The following is a 20,137-nucleotide window of genomic DNA, read 5'->3' as shown; positions in this document are numbered from 1 at the left end:
GAGTAGTTGAGGATGTTTTGGTGCAGGTTGGAGAATTGATTTTTCTTGCAGATTTTTACATTTTGGATTTGGAGGATAGTGCTCTCACATCAAAGTCAGCTTTGATTTTGTTTGGAAGACCTTTCCTAAAAACTGCCAAGATAAAAATTGATGTAGATGATAGTACCTTAACTATGGAGTTTGATGGAAAGACTGTCAAATTTAGTATCTTTGATGCCATGAAGTATCCTGCTGATGATATTCTGTCTTTTTTATTGATGTTGTTGATACATTTGTGCAGGATGTCTTTGAGTTAAGCATGGAGGATGAGTTAGAAGTGGTGATTGGTCAAGGAATTCAAGAAGTTAGTACCAATCAGCCATTAAGTGTAGAGGTTCAAGATGCAGTAATGACATTGCAGTCATTACATTCTATTCCAAGAAGGTATGGAGTATCAAAGATTGACTTACCTGTATCTCACACAAAATTATTACATTCTATTGTGCAGGCACCAGTTCTTGAACTCAAGTCTTTACCTCAGCATTTGAAGTATGTTTACCTGGGAGACAATGAAACGCTTATAGTTATCATCTCAAGTAATTTAACAAAGATTTAAGAGGAAAGATTGATTAGAGTTCTGAGAATATACAAGGAAGCAATTGGATGGACAATAACTGACATCAAAGGTATAAGTCCATCAGTGTGCATGCACAGGATTTTACTAGAAGATGATGCTAAACCAAGTAGGGAAGCTTAAAGGAGGTTGAACCCATAGATGATGGAGGTTGTGAAGAAGGAGATTTTAAAGTTACTGGATGCAAGGGTTATTTACCCAATTTCAGACAGTAAATGGGTGAGTCTAGTCCAAGCAGTGCCAAAAAAATCAGAAGTCACTGTGGTAGCAAATCAAGATAATGAGCTTGTTCCAATAAGGATTTAGAGTGGATGGCAAATGTGCATAGACTACCACAAGCTGAATTCGATAACAAGGAAGGATCACTTCCCATTACCATTCATTGATCAGATGCTTGAGCGGTTAGCAGATAAGTCTTATTTTTGCTTTCTTGATGGCTTTTCTAGATGTAATCAAATTGTGATTGCACCAGAGCATCAAGAGAAGACTACCTTCACTTGCCCTTTTGGAACTTTTGCTTTTATAAGGATGCCCTTCGGGCTTTGTAATGCACCTGCCACATTTCAGAGATGTATGATGAGCATATTTTCAGATTACATTGATAATTGCATTGAGGTGTTCATGGATGAATTTACTGTGTATGGTGATTCATTTGATGCATGTTTACATCATTTGACTTTTGTTCTTGAGTGATGCATTGAGAAAAATCTTGTTTTGAATTATGAGAAGTGTCATTTTATGGTGGAACAGGAGATTGTTTTGGGTCATGTTGTCTCTAATAGGGGTATTGAGGTGGCTAAGTTTGAAATTAATTTAATTGTGAAATTATCCTACCCCTTAACTGTGAGGGAAGTACACTCTTTTCTTGATCATGCAGGATTCTATCGCAGGTTCATTAAGGATTTCTCTAAGATAGCATTACCTTTGTCTAGACTCTTACAAAAAGATGTTTCTTTTGAGTTTAGTGAAGAGTGTAAGGAGGCTTTTGACAAGTTGAAATCTGCATTGACATCACCCTCTATTATTCAGGCTCCTAATTGGACTATGCCGTTTGAAATTATGTGTGATGCGACTAATTATGCAATGGGAGCAGTTTTAGGGCAGCGTGTTGGGAAGCTCTTTCATGTAATTTATTATGTATCTAGAACACTTAATTCAGCTCAGCACAATTATTCTATGACTGAAAAAGAGCTTTTGGCCATAGTTTTTGCTTTAGATAAATTTTGATCATATTTGCTTGGCTCTAAAGTAATTGTCTTTTCTAATCATGCAACTTTAAAGTATCTATTGGCCAAGAAGGAAGCGAAACCAAGATTGATTAGATGGATCCTTCTGCTGCAAGAATTTAATCTTCAATCAAAGATAAGAAAGGAGCTGAGAACCTGGTAGCAGATCATTTCAGCAGGTTAGTGACACAAGAAGAGTCAGTTCCTTTGTGAGAACTTTTTCCTGATGAGCAGTTATTTAAATTGTAAGGTATGATCCCTTGGTATGCTGATTTGGTGAATTATTTGGTTACTAAGATTGTGCCTTTTGATTTAAGTAGAGTTAAGAAAGAGAAATTGAAAAGTGAGGCTAAGTATTATGTGTGGGATGACTCGTATTTGTGAAAATTTTGTTCAAATCAAATTATTAGGAGATGTGTTCCTGATAATGAGATTCAATCTATTCTTGCTTTTTGTCATGCCTATGCTTGTGGAGGTCATTTTGGACCTAAAAAAATGGGTAGGAAGATATTGGACTATGGTTTCTATTGGCCCACCATATTTCGTAATGCTTATATTTTTTGCAAGAATTGTGAGCAATGTCAAAGAACAGGAAGTATATCTCATAGGAATGAGATGATTCAGAATCCAATACTTGTTTGTGAGATTTTTGATGTGTGGGGTATTGATTTTATGGGTCCATTTCCTTCTTCTTTTGGCTTTGTTTATATATTACTTATTGTTGATTATGTTTCGAAATGGGTGGAAGCCAAAGCCACCAGGACTGATGATTCTAAAGCTGTTGTAGGTTTTATCAAGTCAAACATTTTTAGCAGGTTTGGAGTTCCTAGAGCTTTGATCAGTGACTGAGGCACTTATTTTTGTAATAGAACTGTTGAGGCATTATTGAGGAGATATGGTATTTTCCATAGAGTATCTATAACTTATCATCCTAAAAAAAGTGGGTAGGTTGAGGTGTCTAACAGAGAGGTAAAGTCCATTCTAGAGAAGACAGTGAAGCCAAATTGGAAGGATTGGAGCCTTAGATTAGATGATGCTTTGTGGGCATATAGGACTGCCTATAAGACACCCGTAGGTATATCCCCCTATAGATTTTTATTTGGTAAGTTATGTCACCTTCCTGTGGAGTTAGAACATAAGGCTTATTGGGCTGTTAGACATTGTAATTTGGATTTGGACACTGCTGGTGTGGAAAGAAAATTACAATTGCATGAATTAGAGGAAATTCGACTTGAGGCTTATGAGAATTCTAGGATCTATAAAGAAAAGACCAAGGCATTTCATGACAAACTAATTTTAAGAAAGCAGTTTGTGGTTGGGCAAAAAGTTTTATTGTATAATTCCATATTGAAGCTGATGCCTGGTAAGTTGCATTCTCATTGAATTGGACCCTTTGTTGTTACTAATGTGTTTCCTTATGGTGCAGTTCAAATTCAAAGTTTAGGAACTAACAAAGTGTTCCAGGTCAACGATCATAGACTCAAGCCATTTTATGAGGGGTTTCAGGAGTATTCAGTAGAGAAGCTCAAATTGAGTAACCCAATTTATTTAGATTAAGGAGCTTTGTCATGTCGAGCTAACGACGATAAACAAAAGCGCTTCTTGGGAAGCAACCCATGGGTGGCTGGTAGCCACGATCAGATTTGTTCTCCTCTTTTTCTTTGACTTTATTTTATGTTATTTCCATTTTTTTTACATTGGGGACAATGTGAGGAGTAAGTGTGGGCGAGGAGTTTGAAATTTGTTGTCGCAAATTTTTTTAATTAACATCTTAAAAAGAAAAAATTCATTCTCATAAGCTTGATTCATGATTCTATATTAACTCTCGGAGAGAAGTGCTTTGTCCTTGAAACGACTTTTCTATTTTAGGTTGAATTTTTAAGATTTTAGGCAAGGTAATAGTAACTTTAATAATGGATTTTCCCTCTTTTTCATACCATAGAGCAATTTTTTTTCTTACATAAATCATTTAGGCTTGATTTAATGGTGAAATGATTAGTTATGTGTGCTTTAAACTAGTGTCATGCATATTTCAGAACTTTGTTTAATCTATCAGGGCATTTTATAATATGTAGATGCATAAATTGGGAAAAATAAAAGGCTGAACTTGAAAATTGCTCCGCTATTTTAGTTAAGCAAAGTAACCAAGGGTCTTCATAAACCCCATGTCGATTCTCAGGCCAAAAGCTAGCTAAGATATGAGCAAGGTACTTTTCTGAAGGTGACGGTTAAAAAAAAAAAAAGTAACTGTGACGAGAGAGAAGTACCAATTTCAAATTTAAAAAAAAAATAAAAAAAAGTGCCATTTCTATCTCCCCTAAGATTTGCAAAGAGCTATAATTGTTGTCCCTTGATAAATTAGCCTTGTGTTTTGGTGTGTACTGATTTAAAATTTTATGGAACTTTAATTGTATGAACTTAATTGATTTCAAACCTTTTGTTTTGTGTTGGAGAATTGTTGATATATTGGTATGGTGTTGATGGAATTTGTTGTAATAGTTATTACCTTACTTGCCTTTTCTTTCAAACTTTTAATCTTTTGTTAAAGAATGTTGTGATAGGGTGAAGTTAAGTGATCTTTTAAGTGGAGTTGATTGAGAGTTTAAGTCATGCTTGAGGACAAACATGGAATAAGTGTGGGGGAATTTGATAAGTGCATAATTTATTAATTTTACTCCCATCACGTTTAGTATTTCTAGTGTTTTTTTTAATGTTTAATTCAGTTGGTTAGGCATTTCGTATCAATTAGGCATGATCTTAATGAGTTTTTGGAATAATGGCATTAAATTGGGAAATTTCTAGCATCTTTTTACCTTGACCTTTGTTTGGTTTTTCAGGTGAAACTTAAGTTTTAGGTTTTTAAATTGAGTGTCGTTTAATCCGTTGGAAAGCTAAGATAGAGCACTACAAACATCTAAGAGGGACCAAAGCCCAGTTCAGCCTCGAAGACAATCAAAATTAGCCCTGAATCCAAAACATATTTTTAGTATGGACCTGTGAGACCATGTTTGGTGTTTAATTCATATCTGGAGCTCTAGATGTCCAATTGAAGCAAACTTAGGCCCATTTGAACCTCAGAGGGCTCCTTTACAATTGTTGTGAAGGGCTGGAAGCGAGATAAGGTCGTTTTAATTATTAAAAACAACAACAAAGTCGTCATTTTGGGCTGGATTGCCTAACATAACCTATTTCAGTTTTTGCCCCATAACTTGGGCTGTAGGCCTCCGATTTGGGCAAATGAGTACTCGTTGGAAAGGTAAGAAGTAGAGCTACAAATTTCCTGAAGAAGTCAAAGACAAAATCACAAGGGAAGTGGCTGAAAATTGGCTATGATTGTAGAGCAGAGAATCTATCTTTTTAAATTTCAAAAATTTTCCAAGTTTAGTTCTTATCTGTGGATTAGGTTTTTGATTATAAAGATCATCTTTGACAGCAGCAGAGACAATTCATTCAGACCTTTGACACCTTCATTACACCTTTATTCTCCATTCACGTCCATAGTTTTAGATTTCTCTATTTTATTTTTCTTTATAAGCGATGAACATGAGCGGCTAAGTTTTTAAATTCAGTTCAAGGGATTCTAGTTCTTTATGCATGATTTGTGAAACCAGGTTCTTAATTTAAATTATGCCTTTTTGAATATCTATAGTTTCTCAATTTCATTATTTTTGATACATTGAATGATTTGTTAAAAAGGCCTATTAGTTAATTGTTTGATGTGATCAATTGCTAGTTCATCTTCATAACTTGTAATTGTTGTGTAAGATTGAATGTGAGTAGCAATTAGGTTTTATTGATTATGATCCAAGTTTTCGATAATAACCTAAGGAAACAATATGGTGAATTAAATGATTTATGCTTTATAAATCGTTGTTCAAGCTTAACTACTTCCTATTCTTAAAGCAGTTATTAATTTGATGAGGATTGCTTAATACTAATTCAGTTAATAATTAGAGTCAATAAGAGTGCTGGGCTCGAATTGATGAGTATAGGGAAGTTAGGGGTTTATCTCGTTGTTTGGTAAATCTACGTTAAGTATTCAATAAGAGATAATTGTATTTCTTTTGTCTATGATCGAGTCATGCATTGGAATGCGAATTACCTTGGACTGAAATTTTTTTAAATTGAGAGTTTCATATCTAAATTTAGTTCTTTAATTTTTGAAGTTGATTTCTTCTGATTTAGTGTTATAACCCCCCCCCCCTCCCCACCTTTTCTTTTCCTATTACACAAGTGCATGAAATTTTTTAATTCAGTCTTTAGGGTTCGATCTGGATTACCACTTATTGCATTCATTCAGAAAATATTTCATTACTGGTAATTTCAGTTAATTTTTGGTGGAATCGGCAACCATCAAAAGATAAGTTTTTCACATATTTCATGGATTATCAAGATCAAGCTCCAAACTACAGGAATTCTTGCACATGAATCATTCGCTTTTGGTTCGAGTACTGGCCATGGTCTAGATGTAAGTATTCCAGTGACGTTTGGCTGTCGATTCGACCAGATACATTTTGATTACATTACTAACACAAAAAATAGGATGGCTGATTATCTGGGTTTGGGAGTGAGTCGAACTTATTCTTCTTTCATTGATCAAACAAGGTCTTAAACTGATGGCCATTTCTCATATTGTCTCCCATCTTCGAGTGAGGATGGTCATGAGCCTCCTAGTTTCTTAAGATTTGGTGCAGACATACCAAGAAGACATGATTTACATTCAACGAGGTTAAGAACGTATCCAGATGTACATGATTTTTTCTTGACGCCGAAGGATTTGAGACTTGCGGGCCAGCGGCTACACATTCCTGAGAGTTACTTAGAAAGAGGATCCAGAGGCAGCCTTGGGTTTGTAGTAGACTCACGAAGTGCATATTCTTTTGTTGGTGATTACCCTTTTAGTTTATTAAAAGTTGCAATGATAGATTTCTTCCCTGGCAATTCTGGCTTTCGCATAGTCGATGAATTGTTTGGTTTCAACCTTTGCTACGAGAGGCCAGAATTTGCAGGATACAGACAACTTCCTAGAATCACATTCCATTTTGAAGGGGATGATATTGTAGTTAGCCCTGAGAACTTGTATTTACCTGGTGATTTGGGCATCTGTAAATTTTTTTGCTTGAAGATATACAAATCATCAAAAGGATTGAACATTTTAGGAGCATAACAACAGGTAGACCATTGCGTTATATACAACACTAACCATATGCAACTGCATTTTGGTCCTAAGGATTGTGCTCATAATGCGTGAGATTTGCCTTGTTTTTTTTTTTTTTTGTGTGTTTAACAGTTAATTTGAAATAAATTAATCATTCACATGAACAATTTCTCTATGTTATTGGCTTCTTCTGATTAATTTCTATTGTACTCCCTATAGTATTGTTAGAGTCCAAGTTCAATTGGAATTAGAAAATATAATTAATTTAGGAAGTTTAGTAGAATTTAAATTATGAAATTTAATAATTAGAGTCCTAAAAGGACTAAGTTTTAGTGGTCTATATATATAAATAGTTGGTTGGTCATTATATAGAATGTATTGCAGATAGCCCACAAAGTGGAGAGGTGTGTTGAATTCCGTGAGTTTTGTTTGAGTGATTTTGAGTGTGAGAAAAATAATTAATGGTTGTAATTATTTTTCTTTGATAGTGAATTTGTTGGTGGAGTAGGATTACGCTGAACCACGTTAAATTTTGTGTTTCTTATTTTGTGTGGGTGTGATTTTTGACAAGTGGTATCAATTTGTTGTGCACTGCAGAAGCCTGTTAACTGCAAAGAAATAAAGCAAACACATAAAATACCAATATTTACGTGGTTCACTCTCTCAACATAGAGTTACATCCACAGGCATGCCATCTTCCACTATCATCAATAAATAAATCATCATTATAAGCTCATAGCTATACTACCCATCAACCCAATTGCACCCAAAAGATCTCACAGTACATCAAATTGCTCATAGTAAATATATTAGTTAGTCCGTCTCAGTCTCCTTTGGATATAACCCAATATATTTACTATTACAACACTACATTGCAAAGGGTGCCTTCAACTATATGGGCAAGAGCCCTCTCACCACTGAACAAGAATTCTTTCCTTTTGAATTCTATGTCCTTACTCTACCTTAGGCCGAAGCTTCTCTCCACTGCAATGAGCAAATGGCTCTCATCAATGGGCAGAGCCAAATCCTCAGCAATTGGCAAAACCATTCTCTATAATGGGTGACAGTCTCACTTCATGGGCTGAAAGCCACTCTAGTCAATGGGCAAAAGTCAAATAACATTTTCTATCATTTCCCTCAATCCTTATCTAATTATGAGTCCTACTCAATTTAGGAATAACACTAAAATAAGAGTTCTACTCATTATAGAAAATATTCCTCTATCTAAATCCCATTAAGATTTTGAGTCATAATTCTAATAAGTATATTTGTTCAATGAACTTTGCCAGGTGTATTAACTTACTACATCCTGTATAGGTGAAGCAGAAATCACCTGTCTTTTTCTCGTGTACAATTTTCCTACCAATTTCTTCTCCATTGCTGCAATCAGAAGATGCAATTTGACTAAATAATACAATGGCCATGAATCTTCTATGAAAAATTTAAATTGCAGGTAGAAAAGCAGCAAAGATGGATTAAATGAGGGTAAAAAGGGGGAAAAATGGAAGCTAAATTGTTTCATTAAGAAAGGCTTCAAACATCCCCATTAGAAAGTAACCATCCACCTCCCCAACCCACGCCTCTGTTCTCATCGATCAGTTTTGCTTTTCATTGTCATTGATATTCTCTTCCCAACTGGAGGCAGAAATGCAACCATTCACTTCCCTCACATGACGCCTCTCCCCTCATGGATCGACAGACGGTGGAATCAATTGTCTTGATCTCTTAGTGTCACGGGCATACTCTGCTTAACCCAAGGCTAAGTGGAAATCCGAGCTTGCATGGCTGAGAAATATTTTCTATTCCATTCATCTATTCATTTTTTTAACTATTGTTTTTAAAATTACATATCTGATTTTCATATGAGATTCATTTGCGCTTTTTCAGGGGGCCAGTCGAATTCGCAGAAAGACAAAGATAAAAAATTGTGGACTGGTGGTTTAGTTTGATACGGCATGAACCACCTTGTCATCATGCAGATTGACGGCGATGAGAACCTGACATGAGTTTCACTTGAGGTCTGATTTCTGCTTGTATCATTTCCTTTTATATGCAACATGAATGCGATGGGTAAAGAATGAATGCGGCGTCGTTTTGGATGAGAGCCATGGTCAAAAGAGGACAAAAACAAGCCAGATGGCATCGTTTTGAATGTGGGCCTCAGCATGGGGGCATATAAAAGAGGGCCGAAAACGTGCTTTCAATTTCAATAATAAAAAAAAAAAGGGCTTGAAGGAGAACGAAACACAGGGCAACAAAAAAGAATTTAGTAGGTCAGGTATTTTAGGCATCAGATTTGGTTGAATACTAACAGAATAAATTTAGATCGTATATATTCAAATTTGAGTTTAAATTTTAGTATTTATGATAGATTTAAATTTTATATATTAGGTATTTATTATTTGAAATATTTATATAAAATTTTATAATAAAATAAAATTAAAATATTTTATGAAATTATTGTATTTTTAAAATATAAATTATTAACAAAATTTTTTTATGTAAAATTTTAATTAAAATATATAAAATTAAATATATTTGAGTATTTTTTAAATAATAATAATTAAATTTGAAATGAATTTAGATAGTTGAAAATAAATTTTAATTGAATTTATATTTTAAAATATTAATTAGATTTGAATTTGGGTAGTGTGATTTCGCAATACCCTACCTATAACTATTCCTAATTTAGTTTATATCTTATAGAATATCCATAAAAATTACTCTAATTCCTAATTTAGTCTATATCTTATAAAATATTTACGAAAATCATTTTACTTGAATCTAAATTTGATTAATTTTTTTAAAATTCAAACTCATTTCAAACCTGATTAAAATTTATTATTAATTATCTAAATTTATCCCAAATTTATTACATTTAATTTTATATATTTTAATTAATAATTTACATAAAAATTTATTTTTTATTAAAAATATATATTTTAAAAATTTAATAATTTCAAAGAATATTTAAAACCTATTTTATTTAAAATAAAACATAAAATTTATAAATATTATTATAAAAAATACATATTTTACATTTAATTAACTATTCACATAAATAGATTTAGGTGTGGTAAAATTTAAATATGACTCAAGCCCATACTTGAAACCGTTCTATTAAAATTTAATGGTTCGAATGATCGCAAAAACCTTTCATTGCTATTTCTAATGGGCAAGGACAAATTTATATTCATAACTCCTGAAAATCAATTGCGGAATCACTGTACATTTCACTGTTCCAGCACAACTCACTTTTATCATATAGTAACAGTAATATAAATTAGAACCATATGAAAACTAAGTGTGCGCTTATATATATATATATATAATTTAAATATCAATTTAATAATTCAATTAATGAAGTATTAAATTAAATTAGATAAATGAATATTTTGAAAACATATTAATTAAATATTAAATAGTTAATTTATTATATATATTTATATAATATAATTTAAAATCTAAATAAAATTTAATTATTATATTTAATAATATTATAAAATTAAACTCGCATATTTAAAAATATATTTTAGTCAATTATAAATATTTTAATTAATTATAAAATATAAAGAATCTGAATAGTATGCTCTCTGGTAAAGAATACCTTTCTTATTATTTTCGTTTCTTATTAATTTCTGGTTACGTTTATTCTCAGTCTTGGTTTCTTACTCTTTGTTTGGATGGAGTGAGGGAAGAGTAATTAAAGGGAGGGTGAAAAGAGAGAAGGGTAAAGAGGATTACAATAAAAAAAAATCACATATTTAGAAAGAGGTGAATTAATAGAAAGGAAAGGAGAAATAATGTATATTTTTTATATTTGAAAAAAGGTTAAAAATGATAAATAATTATTAGAAGTACAAAAATATCATTTCCTATTAAATAAAAATTTATTCTTTAGAATAGATTATTTAGGAAAAAAAAGTTGATAATTAAAGCATTAAAATTGTAGTAAACTATTAAAAAAACAAATGATTTAACAATTTAAATTAAATAGAAAGGTAAAACTAATCTTGTTTCTGCAAGAATTCAAAATCTATGAGAGAGAGTAGATAGATCAGGTATGGCCACTTGAGAGAGAAGATATTGTTTCTATTGGTAAACTAGATTTATTTTTAATGGCTATTATTGAATTTTTAATAAAAAATTGAGGACACAATAGAAAAATAAAAAATAAATTAATTTTTAGCTCTCACCTTCCCCTGTTTATACCACAATTTGGGGTATAAGAAAAATTGAGATTTGAGAGATAAGAGAGGGTAAGCCTTACCCTTACTTACTCCTACCCTTCACTAACTCACCTCTTTCCAAACACCAAAAAAGGTATAACTTACCCCTCCTTACCTTTATTTGCCTTTCCCTCACCCCCATCCAAACAGAGCTGTTTACTGGTTGAAGCAGGCCTTTTGGGAAACAACCACTGGTGTAGACAATCCTTCACTTCAATGAAGGCGTTGAAGAATCAATCGAGCTCGGCATCTTTGGAGAGCCACAAAGATTCAGTCGAGAATTCTTGAGGGTGGTGGTGTTGATTATCGGGTGGCGCCTAAAGTCTCACGTCACAGAATAAGGTGCCATTCTTACTCATTTCTTTAATTTATATCATCATTTATCATGATAAATTTTGATTTTTTTTTCACCCCGATGCGCATAAAGTAGAGAAATTTGAGAATCAAATGATGATTCTGATGAATCTTGAGACAAGGACAAGGTGCCATTCTTACTTGTTTCATTATCAGTTGGATCATAATAAATTTTGAAATTTTTTTTCATCTTGATGCCCATAAAATTCTAGTATTTTTCTGGCCTCTTTTCTATTTGGATCCTACTCCCTTCATCGTCTTTCTGTAGACCCCAAAAAAGAGATGGGATGACATTTCTGAATGCTAGCCTAATGATTCTAACTACCCTTTTAGAAAATAACATATTATGTTCAATAAGGAATGGTAAGCACTTTGGAATATCCATTCTTTTGCTTCAAGCAATTTTTTTTAGGAAAATAATTCACATCTACGATTAGGCCCTAGGCTACTTAGTTTATTATTGTGGTGGACAAACGTATGAAGTTTCTTTATGTAGGTTTTATAAAACAGATCAGAAACTGGTTAATCTTTTCTGCACACTTCTTTGATTTCTATTGTTCCATATATATAGAGTACAATGAGTATCTTTAGCAAATATACAATGAGACTAAATCCCTGCATAAGAGGAATTGATACAATAGAAATCCCGTAACAAATGGGATTAGAATGGACTAATTTAAAATAGAAAATCATATCTATCATCTTTCTTTAATATTCCCCCACAAATGGATGGGAGGAACAACCAGTAGTTGATGTGTCCCAACCGCAAGTGCACGGGTCGTTCAAGTAGTATAGAAAAAGATATCGTTCCCACGAGGAGTTGTGTTAATGATTGAATTTTTAATGTAAAATAAAATATGTTAAAATTGTATTTTAATCAAATTAATAAAAGAAATTTAGGAAATTGAAGCATAAGGTATGAAAATGCAAAACTAAATTCAAACAATGACTAATTTAATAATTCGCAAAATAAAGAAATTGATAATAATGAAAATTAATAAAATGAGATTAAACTAAACACTCAAAAGTAAAATTCCAAGCAATAATTGATGAAAAACGATTCTGGAGTTAAGGGTTCATATTTAAGTCATTTTGGGATTTTCCCTAGCTAGCCCAATCCATGAAATTTATGGGTTTAAAGGAGATTAATTCTAAAATCCTTTGAAAACTCTTTCGAGTGAGACAAAGAGTGCCTTAATTAACTTAATCCTACTTTCGTGGAGTTAAAATTAACCAAGACCCATTAGGTTTTTTAATCAATCTATTAAACCCTCTTAACCCTTAGTCTATTTCTAGATCTAAGTTAATTAAGTCCAATTTCTTGATTAACTATCACTTGGTTTTCTCCTTTCGGTGCTTCAACCAAGGATTAAGAACATAACTTAATGGGACCCTTCATTAAGCATGTGAATAAGCACACAAGAAAAGGATTAAACCTCATAAATTCATTAAATTGGGACTAACCCAGTTCAAATCCACAAAAATAACTAAATATTACATCCCTTACTCCAGAATCAAAGTAAAACTACTCACTATCCATAATGTTTACAAGAAATTCTGAGTTTATAAGGAAATAAAGCTTTTATCTAAGCTAAGAAACAAGAAACTAAACACTAGAAATGTAGGAAAAATGTAAGAAAAGAAAGAAATCTCCAAATCTGGTTGGAAATGGAGTGGGAGATGATTGTGACTCTTCAGCTGCTGCCTCCCCTATTCCTTTTCTTCCTCTATTTGCTTCCCCTCCTTTCTAAAATGGGAAATGGGGCTATTTATAGCATTTTCTGGCATGGAGCCCTAAAATGGTGTGTTTTAGGAGGGATTTTCTGAGGGAATCTTCTGCCAGCTCATTAATGAAATCTTTGTGGGACTGCATAAGTGGACTGCATAAGTTATGCATTCCATTATGCTTCTGGTTCACTTATGCAAAACTGCATGACTTGGCGCATAGGTTATGCACATTTCCGTGAGATTACATAAGGGAGGCGTGAATCTGCATAAGCTATGCACTCTCCTTATGCACAATTCGGTAGGTGTTGGAACAGTATTTCTTCTCCTCATGCGGATCTGCATAGCTTATGTGGCAAGTTATGCGCAATTTTGTCAATGCATATTTCCACTTGAAAACTTGTTTTTGACATCTTTGGCTGTAGAAGTCACTCCTCAATGGCAAAATTTCTTTTCAGTCCTTCAAAAATACCATTTTTCCTACAAAACAAAGTAAAAATTACAAATTAATTCAAAATTGACAATTATGAAAAACTAACTAAATAACTAATGAAATTTGCTAAAAGTGACTAATAATCAAATAAAATGGCTATGAAATTAAACCTAAATGATTATGCAAAATGTATGCATCAAATACCCCCAAACTCAAGCTTTTGCTTGTCCTCAAGCAAACTTTAAAGTGTGATGCAATTTTTAGGGGTGCCTTATCCAAAGAGCTATGAAAATCACCTATTAAAGTAACTTAACACACCTTTAGCCATACCAGCAATCCATATACCCATCCTTCAAAATGCAAAGAATCTAATGCTTATCCAAGCTTTCATCGCTTAGCCATCAAGTCAATTATCATTCAAAATCCCCAAACCAACCAATCAAAAGAGAGAGTCATGCTCAAAAGGAATTCTAGGACAATCAATAGTCAGAGTGTCTCTATATGGAATGATGGAATTGAATGAATGAATGAATAGTTTTCCAATCCCATAGGCAAATTCCCTACTCCCATCTCCACTAATGTAGCAAGTACTATCAAGAGATCAAAGGTCTTTTTAGGGATGTAATGGGGCCATGGGGTTCAAAATGAGGCTAAGAAGAAAGATGGGTAAAAAGGATTCAAAGCATGAGAATATTTTCAATCTTGACAACATAAGGTACACTTCTTATTTTATTATTTTTTTTCTTTTTCTCTTTTTTTTTTTTTATATATGGAGGAGCGAAATACACAATGAGAATTGTCAAGTGCTAGCATAGTTTACAAAACACATAAAAATGGAGGGACATTTTGATACTTTAAACTTGTATCTTGCATTTTCTTTTGATGATTGTCCCTAAAAATGCCACCCCCAAACTCGTTTCTTTTAATACTTTGGGTGGATTTCTTTCATTTTGAATGACAATAGTGAAAAGCACATATACTAGCACTTTTACAAGATGACAAGCACTTCTTCTCCCTTTTATTGAATTTTTTTTCTTTTCTTTTCTTTTTTTTTTATGTACCTAATGTTATAAATAATTATTCTTATGAAAAAGGTTGGAGTGTTTGGTTCATTGGCTAGGTAACAATAAGGATTTCAAGAAAAATTAGGGGTAAAAAGGCTCAAAGGGGTTTGCAAGGGTCAATTTTAATTAGGAAAAGGGCCAAAGGTTTAAAATGAGAAGGTTTAAATCAAAGAATGCCTAATCATCTCTCTTTTCAAGTACAAGCTGGTATTTCACCTTGAAAGGTTTAGAAAATTTGTTCTAGGATTGGTGAGACATCATTTGACTACCTTATATCCAATAACTCCCTCTAAACACTCCAATCTCTAAAGGACTAGTTGGGTGGCTTTTTGGCTAAGAAGATATAGGCAAGGGATAGACACTTCAAAACCTTGCACCTCTTAGGAGACTTTCAATCCACAAGCCCAACTAAAGGTAAGTCAAATCACTCTCATAGGTAGCTTTTCAATACTCAAGGGATTTGGCAAAAGATTTTAATGCATGATGATTTTAATGCATTATGCATGATTCCTAAAAATGAGCAATGCATTAACTAAATGGAGTGAATCTATTTGTCTATTTGTGTGCAATGTGTACAATTTCTAAGTGATGTATAATGTGTGTATAAATGTGTTATGTATATGTATGTAAGGATGTATATGTAAAATATTTACAATATATGTAAATGGAATGGGATGAGATGCTCCTATACTCAAAATGTGAAAATGAAGCAAAAATCAAAATGTGCACCCCCAAACTCAAAATTAGACATTGTCCTCAATGTCTCAAGTAGTGCATTATCAAAACTCAAAGTGAATTACAATTGTGAGATTTAAGAGCAAAAAGAAAGAGTTACCTGGTATAGAGCAGATGAGAATTCAAGATATAATGGGAATGCATAAGAAGCTGCATAGGTTATGCAAAGTAAAGTGCTGTCCAGAACAAGTGCATAAGGAAGGTGCATAAGCATGAGTGGCAATAAGGATCAGATATGCAAAATATTTGCATAAGGGTATTCATAGCCTATGCAAGATATTCAAAAGTCTGCATGATGATGAGCAAGGGAAAATGTGCAACCACCGTAGAAGCATGTAATATATACAGTATGGACAAATATGCACAAAGTGAAAGATGCAGAAAAGTTAGGGCAAATAAATAGGAGTGGAGAAGAAGAGGAGAGGTAATGCCGGAATAAATGGATGTGGGGGGAAAAAGGAGTGAACAGGAATATCGGGAGGTGGAGGTGGGAAAAATGGTGCCGAAAACAAATTTTTTATTTGAACAGGGCATGTGTTAAGGTTGCATAAGTGAAAAATGAGTGTGCATAACTTATGCACTCTCTTATGCATGTTTCGGTGGGTGATAAAAAGGTGTGAAAAACTGATTATGCAGGAGTGCATAGCTTATGCACTAACTTATGCAAGTTCCGGCTTGCTTTGGACTTCAGAGAAATAGCTCATGCAAAAGTGCATAAGTCATGCAAGTTTTGACTTTCAGGGAGAGTGGTCATGCGGAAGTGCATAAGCTATGCACTCTGCTTATGCACCTGTCGGCATGTTTTGGTTTTTGGAAAATGTGGTCATGCAGTTGTGCATAAGCTATGCACTCTGCTTATGCACTTTTCGGTGGGTTTTGAAATTTGGGTTTGGTGGTTATGCAGAAGTGCATAAGCTATGCACCCTCCTTATGCAGGTCTCAGCAGATTTTGGTGTTTGGAAAATGTGGTCATGCAGTTGTGCATAAGCTATGCACTCTGCTTATGCACCTCTCGGCAAGTTTTGAAATTTGGGGTTGGTGGTTATGTAGAAGTGCATAAGCTATGCACTCTGCTTATGCGCCTCTCGGTAGGTTTTGGATTTCAGAGTTTCTGGTTATGCGGAAGTGCATAAGTCATGCACCCTCCTTATGCAGACTTCGGCAGAGAGAGAAAATGCAGGATTTGAAGTCATGTAGTTGTGCATAAGTCATGCACTCACTTATGCAAGGTTTGACAGATATGAATTTTGACAAAATGAGGCTATGCAGAATTGCATAAGCTATGCACTCTTCTTATGCACTTTGCAATAGAGATGAAAAATGGCAAGAATTGTGGTTATGCAGGATTGCATAAGCTATGCAGTTACTTATGCACAATTCAACAAGATGGAGAGAACAATTAAAAATGATTTGCAAGTGTGAAAAATACCCCAGAATGAAGAAATATAATTCTATGAAGCATAAACCATGAGAAATTTTCACCAAAAACACATCAATATATATAAAGTCCATCAAAATTTCATCACACAAGCTTGTAGAAATGGATCCTGCATAAAAGACCTTTGTGAACCATGCCATTTTGACTCAAATCCTGCAAATCAACATTAAACACATTAAAACTTAATAAAATCTGCATAAAGTTGCATTTTTCCACAAATGAGAAATGACTCCCCAAGTTATGCCAAGAAAATGCAGCATATCCACCTTGAATCTCACAATCCAATTAAGCTCAAAACTACAAAAATGACCACCTTACCACCACATAAACATGATAAGCACAAATACTTAAAAATTACACACCCAACCTCACCAAGAACATAAGTTATCAATGTCAATAAATTATGCAAAAATCAATCAATTTTGGGAGAGTTTAAGGAAAAAATTTTCAGGTTAAGAATCACTCCAGCAGTTCACCAGCCTTCCTCCATTGAAATACATCTACAAGGGACAAAATTCAACAAATGTCAAAAATTGAATTTGGGGAGATTCGAGATAAAAACAAAAGTAATGAAAGTAAAAGTAAATCAGCAAAATAAAAATAAAAGGACTTGGGATGCCTCCCAAGAGGGCTAATTTATAGTCCTTAGCTGGACTTTTGTCATTTTTCATGGTGGCTGGAATTGGAATTTATTGCCTCTGTTTCTAATAGGTGCTTCAATGAATCTATACTTCATTTTATTTCCATCACATGAGAAGATCCTTGTTGCTTTGTCTAAAAATCCGACCATTTCTTTCTTGACAACCTTTGGTGTATCTTTTTCTTTGAGAGATGGTTGCTTGACCTCACTTTTCTCCACTTGCTCAAATTGAAAGATTGATGCCATATGACAAGGTGGATTACCCTTTAAATGTTGTGCAAATGCAGCCTCTTTTGGATTTTCATCATTGATACTCCCTTCATGGATAAGACAACTTTCAAGAGAAGCCTTCAGATAGCTCTTTCTAAAGTGCTCTTTTACTAACTCATCAACTATATCAATTCTCAAACAAGAGTCTACATCTTCATGTTGCTTCTTCTTATCATTGCCAATGTTGAAGACTAAATGATCCTCTCCAACTCTGAGAGTAAGCTTCTCACCTTTCACGTCAATCAAAGCACTAGCTGTAGCTAGGAAAGGCCTCCCCAAAATGATTGGGATATTAGAATCCTCTTCCATGTCCAAGATGACAAAGTCAACAGGTATATAGAATTTCCCAACCTTCAGAGGTACATTCTCTAAAATCCCTTCAGGATACTTGATTGATCTATCAGCTAACTGAAGAGAAATGTGGGTTGGCTTAAGATCTCCCATGTTGAGCTTCTCATAGATGGAGAGGGGCATAAGGCTTACACTAGCCCCTAAATCACATAAAGCTTTTATAGAACATGATTCCCCAATGTGGCATGGAATTGAAAAACTCCCTGGATCCTTGAGCTTTGGAGGAAGTTTCCTTTGGAGGATAGCGCATTCCTCGATTAAGGCCTCATAATCTTCAAGTCTTCTTTTGTTTGAGAGAATTTCTTTCAAAAACTTAGCATAAGAAGGCATCTGGGAAAGAGCATCAATAAAAGGCACATCTATATATAGCTTCTTTAAAACCTCTAAGAACTTCCCAAATTGCTTATCAATCTTGGCTTTTTGAAATCTCTGTGGAAAGGGAAGCTGTGGCTTGTAAGGCTCTGGAGGTATATATTTCTCTTCTTTCTCTCCAACCTCCTCTTTACCTTTTCTTGCACTCCCTTTTTCACTCTTTTGTTTTTCATCTCTCTCAACATCTTTCTCATTTTCTCTCTTCTCAACTTTTTCACTCTTCTCAAGATGCACTATTTTACCACTCCTCGGTGATGGCATGACATTGCTCCTTGGATTTTCTGTTTGACTAGGAAGTTTCCCCATAGATTTGGTACTTGATGAGCGTGCTTGTTGTGCAATCTGATTTTCCAGATCCTATTGTGTGTTTGCATCTGCCTTGCTTTCATCTCTCTCATCTCTTCATCACGCTTAGTTTGATTAGCAAGAATTTGTTGTAATAAAACCTCGTGGTGGAACTTTGTTCTTCTTTGTTTTGGTAGAGGTGCATTTGCATTCTTTTGCTGAAAACTAGGTGGTGGTTGCCAAGGTTGTTGGTATTGATGCCCTTGTTGTTGTGGTGGAAAGTTCTGAGTTAAAGCTTGAGTTTGCTGATTCCCCCATGAAAAATTTGGATGATTCCTCAAGCATATGAAGGATAATCTACTCCATAGCTCATTGTTCCTTCTGCATAAGTAACTTGTTGAGAATTCCCAGAGCATGATGATGAACTGACTAGCATACTTAAATCCTCCATTTTCTTAGCAAGGACATTAGTGAGTGCATCAAATTTGGCATTGATCATGTTGAATGGATCAAGCTCATACATTCCAGCAGCTTGCCTCTTTTGAGTTGGAGTTGGTCCTCTTGGACTACTCCAAAGATGAGTATTCTTTGCTATTTTCTCTAACAACTCATAAGCTTCATCTTCATGCTTAATGATGAATTCCCCTCCAGTTTGAGCATCAATGATTCCTCTGATAGCAGGAGTGACATTTGTGTAAAAATTCTGGTTTATCATCCATTTAGGAATGGCATGATGTGGACATTGTCTCTCCAACTCCTTCCATCTCATCCATGACTCATAAAGAGTCTCATCTTCTCTTGGTCTAAAAGCAATCATTTGATTCCTCAACTCTTGAGTTTTTCCAGGTGGAAAGTATTGGGCAAGAAATGCATCAGAGATCTGCTCCCAATTTGTAATTGAGATGAGATGTAAAGAATCAAGCCAATCCAAAGCTCTATATTACAAAGAGAATGGACACAATATTAGCCTAGCTGCATCATCGACACTCTTGGTTGCTTTTGCATGTCACAGATCATAACAAACTTCTTAAGATGAGTATGAGGATTTTCTGAAGGATGACCTCCAAATTGAGAATTCTGAATCATTTGTAGTACTCCAAAATCCATCTTATAACTATTTGCATCAATTCTTGGTCTTGCTATACTCTCTCTTAAATCATCAAAATGAGGAAATGCGTGATCCATCATACTTCCCTTAGGCACATTAGCATTTACAACTTCTTCACCATGAGTTGCATTTTCAT

The 20,137-nt window shown here is 34.0% G+C and overlaps 1 non-coding gene across 1 annotated transcript; it reads left to right on the top strand.

The window, feature by feature from the left end:
* Window positions 1–19,618: 19,618 nt before the first annotated feature.
* Window positions 19,619–19,726, top strand: LOC131181206 (small nucleolar RNA R71). The gene has a single exon (XR_009149834.1). It is a non-coding gene; the product is annotated as a small nucleolar RNA R71 (small nucleolar RNA).
* Window positions 19,727–20,137: the final 411 nt, after the last annotated feature.

The sequence above is a fragment of the Hevea brasiliensis genome, chromosome 6 (assembly GCF_030052815.1).
Source record: "Hevea brasiliensis isolate MT/VB/25A 57/8 chromosome 6, ASM3005281v1, whole genome shotgun sequence".
Classification (NCBI taxonomy): Eukaryota; Viridiplantae; Streptophyta; class Magnoliopsida; order Malpighiales; family Euphorbiaceae; genus Hevea; species Hevea brasiliensis.
Note: the sequence above shows the minus strand (reverse complement) of the source record. Positions and strands in the feature narration are given on the sequence as shown.